Below are 6,000 nucleotides of genomic sequence, written 5' to 3'. Positions count from 1 at the left end.
AAAAAAGACACTTGTTTTCTACATTGATTGATTTAAAACAAAATTAAAATGAGATATTTTATTCTATCATTTATCATGTTTAAAATGTCACTAAACATTTGATTCTGATACAAAGGATTGCAAAGTTATTTACAAACTAAAAAAAACTTTTTTATTTTTTCAATGTCACACTTTTTTAATGCAAGTGGTTGTAAAGGCAGAAGTTTTTTTAACCTGCAGTAATGTAAAAAAACTTCACTCACCCTGCAGAAACCCCCCCCCCCCCCCCAATAATTCTGATCTCGATCCAGCAATGTGCACAAGAGCTGAGGCTCTTTCGGCTTTCTTGCTCTTCATTGGCTCATATACAACAGCATGTGAGTAGCATTGTTTATATATATATTGTGTGTATATATATATATATATATATATATATATATATATATATATATATATATATATATATATATATATATTGTGTATGTATATATATATATATATATATATATATATATATATATATATATGTGTATATATATATATATATATATATATATATATATATATATATATATATATATATATATTGGATACCATTGATTTTATACTATGTGTTTTTTCTTTTTATCCTAATGCATGGAATGCATTAAGATGAAAAACCTTCTGCCTTTACAACTCCTTTAAACTGTAACTTATGGCAATTTTCTTTCATTTTGGATAGAGTAAGGGAGGGTTATAACCCCTGTCAGATTTTTTTTCCCCATCTGTGGCCTGTTGGGAGATTTCCCTTCACTTCCTGTCCCATAGCCAAAACAGGAAGTGAGAGGAAATACCTGGTGTGTCCCCAGAGCCACCAGAACTAGTGTCCCCATTGGAAGGTTTCCCCTTTATTACTGTTCTGTAGTGAGCCATCGCCAATCCCAGCAGGTTTTTAGGCCCCGGTCAATCGATTGTTCCTCCCCGAGTATTGTTGTGTGTCGTTCATTCGATAGACATAGAAAATGTTTGTATCAGCAGACTATCATCCTACGTCAGAGATGTCTTAGCGTAGATGAATGACACCACTAATAGAGGTAATAATCGCCTCTCTGCCTGAACTCTGACCTCTCGCTGTCATTTTGTGAGACGTCTCTGCGGCTAAGTACACAAAAAGCCGATACTTTGTACAAACAATCCGCGGATGTGCTGAGCGCTGCGTCACTGTGTAAACTCGCCCTGCTACTTGCAGCCAAAGTACACAGAACAGGCTGGAAATGTCTCTGGAAGTCCTCTGTCCTTCCAATGGCAGACAGCGAATCTCCCTGCAGCGCGGGCGTGGGGGGGGGGGGGGGAATTTACATTTTATGAGGGATTAATAGATCCGTCCCAGCAGGCTTCCAGCAAATAAAGACAGGTAAAAGGAAAGGATCGGCGCCCACCGGGGCCCGCGGCTGGGAAAGCTGCAAGAAAATCACATGTATAATCGACAGCACCTCACGTGGATCCCAAGGTCCTAAAATAAATGTAAACCCAAATTATCTGACGTTTAGCCTTCTCTGTGCCCCATGGGACACAGGCAATTGCATTCTATGTAATAAAATCCTTGATTTCCCTTTCTTGTCATCCTTTGTTCCAGCTTTGTGTTGTTGATCCCATGCAGCTTCTTTGCAGCCACTTCCTGTGTATATGCGTTACAGTGATGGCTACATGGCTGTTCTCAGCAGGGCTGGGACAAGGGGTGGGCAGGAGAAGCGGCTGCCCCGGGCACTGTGGTATCATTTAGGGGGGGGGCAAGGGCAGATACAGAGTCCATTCTTGAGAGGGACACTGCCAGAAAATATGTCTTTTTGCGGGCAATTTATCGGGGAAATGGCTGGTGTTGGCGCTTCAATCATCCCGGTGTAGTGTCATATTTTGCTGCCTATCACAGGATGCTGCGGAAGTGACGTTGCCGCCAGAAATTGCGTACTGCGCATGCGCGATGCGTTCCAAACACTCGCGCCGTGCGTTCCAACATAGTTTCGGCAATACAGTTCAGCGAAACCATCACATAATGTTACGGAAGTGATGTTACACACAACACAAACACTGGGCCGTGCGTTACAACACTAATACTTCCCTTGTTACCTAGTATCATTTTTTACCAACCATGCTGAGCTACGTGCCGTGTTAGGTTTTGCATTGCTGGGACTTGTAGTGCCTATCCTGAGCTACATGCTTCAATGTTCAGTGTCCTCAATGTTCAGTGCCTCATCCTTATCCCCGAGCTTCAATGTTCAGTGTCCTCATCCTTATCCCCGAGCTTCAATGTTCAGTGCCTCATCCTTATCCCCGTGCTTCAATGTTCAGTGCCTCATCCTTATCCCCGAGCTTCAATGTTCAGTGTCCTCATCCTTATCCCCGAGCTTCAATGTTCAGTGTCCTCATCCCTATCCCCGAGCTTCAATGTTCAGTGTCCTCATCCTTATCCCCGAGCTTCAATGTTCAGTGTCCTCATCCCTATCCCCGAGCTTCAATGTTCAGTGTCCTCATCCTTATCCCCGAGCTTCAATGTTCAGTGTCCTCATCCCTATCCACGAGCTTCAATGTTCAGTGTCCTCATCCCTATCCCCCTGCTTCAATGTTCAGTGTCCTCATCCTTATCCCCTTGCTTCAATGTTCAGTGTCCTCATCCATATCCCCCTGCTTCAGTGTTCAGTGTCCTCATCCTTATCCCCGTGCTTCAATGTTCAGTGCCTCATCCTTATCCCCGAGCTTCAATGTTCAGTGTCCTCATCCTTATCCCCGAGCTTCAATGTTCAGTGTCCTCATCCCTATCCGCGAGCTTCAATGTTCAGTGTCCTCATCCCTATCCCCCTGCTTCAATGTTCAGTGTCCTCACCCCAATCCCCCTGCTTCAATGTTCAGTGTCCTCATCCTTATCCCCGAGCTTCAATGTTCAGTGTCCTCATCCCTATCCCCCTGCTTCAATGTTCAGTGTCCTCATCCCTATCCCCCTGCTTCAATGTTCAGTGTCCTCATCCTTATCCCTGTGCTTCAATGTTCAGTGTCCTCATCCTTATCCCCCTGCTTCGATGAGGACACTGAACATTGAAGCATGGGGATAAGGATGAGGACACTGAACATTGAAGCTCGGGGATAGGGATGAGGACACTGAACATTGAAGCACAGGGATAAGGATGAGGACACTGAACATTGAAGCTCGGGGATAAGGATGAGGCACTGAACATTGAAGCACAGGGATAAGGGTGAGGACACTGAACATTGAGAACACTGAACATTGAAGCATGTAGCTCAGGATAGGCACTACAAGTCCCAGCAATGCAAAACCTAACACGGCACGTAGCTCAGCATGGTTGGTAATAAATGATACTAGGTAACAAGGGAAGTATTAGTGTTGTAACGCACGGCCCAGTGTTTGTGTTGTGTGTAACATCACTTCCGTAACATTATGTGATGGTTTCGCTGAACTGTATTGCCGAAACTATGTTGGAACGCACGGCGCGAGTGTTTGGAACGCATTGCGCATGCGCAGTACGCAATTTCTGGCGGCAACGTCACTTCCGCAGCATCCTGTGATAGGCAGCAAAATATGACACTACACCGACACCATGGTTGTTATGGTGTCAGGATGATTGAATCGCATTATTTGTATTATTAAATTGTAATATAAAATGAAATAATTCCACTCACCACAATGCAGAATCAGTGGGAGCCCTGAGTGTGTTACTTATCACCGTCGCCAAGTTGCGGACTGTCACCTGCCACGTCACCCGTCACTCGTTGCCGATTGTCACTGCTAAGGTGGGGATTGTCTGTTGCTGTGTCCCAGAGTCAGGCGGCAGAGAGATGATGTCATCTCTTTGCTGCCCGCGGCTGCCTGCACAGTGATGGTGGAACTGCAGGGCAGGTGGTGAGAGATGATGTCATCTCTCTGCTCCCCCACCCGTCGGCTCGCTAATTGGCCAACCGCCTTCTCTCACCCACCGAGCCTCCCAGCTGCCCGGCCCATCCTCTCACCCACCCACTGAGCCACCCACTCTCTGATATGCCCGCTCTCTCACCCACATCTAATTTCTAGGGGGGGGGGGCAATTGCCACGTTACCCCCCCTGGGGGGAGTTGTGTTGGAAGAGGGAATTTGGGGGGTGGCCTGGGGTAAGCATTGTTCTCGGAGGGAAGCTTTGGGAGGGGTGTGCCAAGAGTGGTGATTTATATGGATGGGGGAGAGAATTTGTGCTAGAAGAGGAAATTTGAGCTGGGGGGGGGGGATTTGAAGTGGGGGGTTGAGAAGCTGTGTACTAGGTATAGATATTTTAGAGAATTTGTGTTAGGAGGATTCAATTGTTTTGGGAGATGTAGGAAAAAATTGTGCTGAGAGGGGGGATCTTCTTACTGGGGGGGGGGGGGGCAGATTTGTACTGGGGGGGATTTATGCTTAGGGGGTAAGCATGCAGATGAGTGCTCTGTGCTTTTGTGGGGGGATTTTGGCTGACACATAATGCTCATACATCTTGGCATGTTCTCCCTGGGCTCTAGATGACCTTGTCCTAGCACTGCTTCTCAGGGTGTATTTCCTGATGGTGACAGCAGTGGAACATGCCTGTGTGTTGAAATATCCACTTGTAGCCTGAGCTGGAAGCCCATTGACAGGGTGACAACGCAGGAGCAGAATTAGGAGACAGGAACAGATCGGTGTCACCCTATAATAGGAAGCGTCTGAAGAAGGATCTCTGTGGCAGGATCACCAGGCATTACTCTAATAAAAGCTGTAGTTTTTTTTTTAAAAATGATAAGAAGGTCTGAAATGATAAAAAAACATGCCAACAAGTATATAGGATTTTAGTGTTTACTTTAACCAGTTGTGGTGCATTACAAAAGCGAAGTGCAAAATCTGATGCAGCTTTACATGGTAGCCAATCAGCTTCTAACTTCAGTTTTTTTCAATTAGACCCCTTTCACACTGGGGTGCTTTTCAGGCGCTTTTGCGCTAAAAATAGCGCCCGAAAACTGCCTCCCATTCATTTCAATGGATGCTTTCACCATCTGGTGGTGCGCTTGTGGGGCAGTGAAAAAAGTCCTGCAAGCAGCATCTTTGGGACATGTTTGGAGTGCTTTAAAAAGTGCCTCAAAAAACATCCCTGCCCATTGAAATAAATGGCCAGCGCTCCCAAAGTGCCTCAAAAGAGCTGAAAAACTGCGTTTTTTTTTTAAAAGATTTTCTTTTAAAGGTCTTGTTGTCATGTGACCTTAAAAAAGCACCGCAAAAGAGCTGTCGTTTTATCTGCAATGTTTGCAGCGCTTCAGTGTGAAAGGGGTATTAAAGCGGAGTTCCGCTTAAAAAAAATAAAAATAAAAGTCAGCAGCTACAAATACTGCAGCTGCTGACTTTAAATAATCGGACACTTACCTGTCCCAGGGTTCAGTGATGTGGGTGGAACAAAGCCCCGCCCGTCTCCCCCTCCTCTCTGCGGTGGCGGCATTGTCACTGTGGGCGCCCTGCACGTACTGCGCATGCGCGAGCCGCACAGCGTACTGTGACACCTGTAGGGAGGGTAAGTATTATTGGATTATTGGGCCCAACAAACGACATCCAATCGTGATTGAAAACACAGTCTGCTTACCAGATCTGTTTGACCACTTTAATTAAAAAGTAAGTCAAACAACGCCTGTATAGGTTTGTGCCTGCTCACATGTATAATGGCATGGGTACATAGGAAAAATATCTCCCTCTTCACAGACTCAAAGGAATATATGGAAGAAATGTCCATAGCTTAATACTGTTTTAATTTACAATAAAAGGTTTAAAAGATAGCCAAATGGCTCCTTACATTGTCGTGTTGGCCGACCCGGCACTGGGGCTGCTCGGCTTTCAGTTGGAGACGTTGATGACGAAACGTACATTTGGCTATCTTTTAAACCTTTTATTGTAAATAAAAACAGTATTACGCTATGGACATTTCCTGCTCTTTCCATATATCCCGTTTGAGTCTGTGAAGAGGGAGAATTTTCCTATGTACCCATGCCATTATTCATGTGAGCA

Source organism: Lithobates pipiens, unplaced genomic scaffold, assembly GCF_037356315.1.
Source record: "Lithobates pipiens isolate NorthernLeopardFrog02 unplaced genomic scaffold, aLitPip1_a1.2 Scaffold_25, whole genome shotgun sequence".
In the NCBI taxonomy this organism is placed as follows: domain Eukaryota; kingdom Metazoa; phylum Chordata; class Amphibia; order Anura; family Ranidae; genus Lithobates; species Lithobates pipiens.
The sequence above is the reverse complement of the archived record's forward strand: the minus strand, read 5'-3'. Positions refer to the sequence as shown.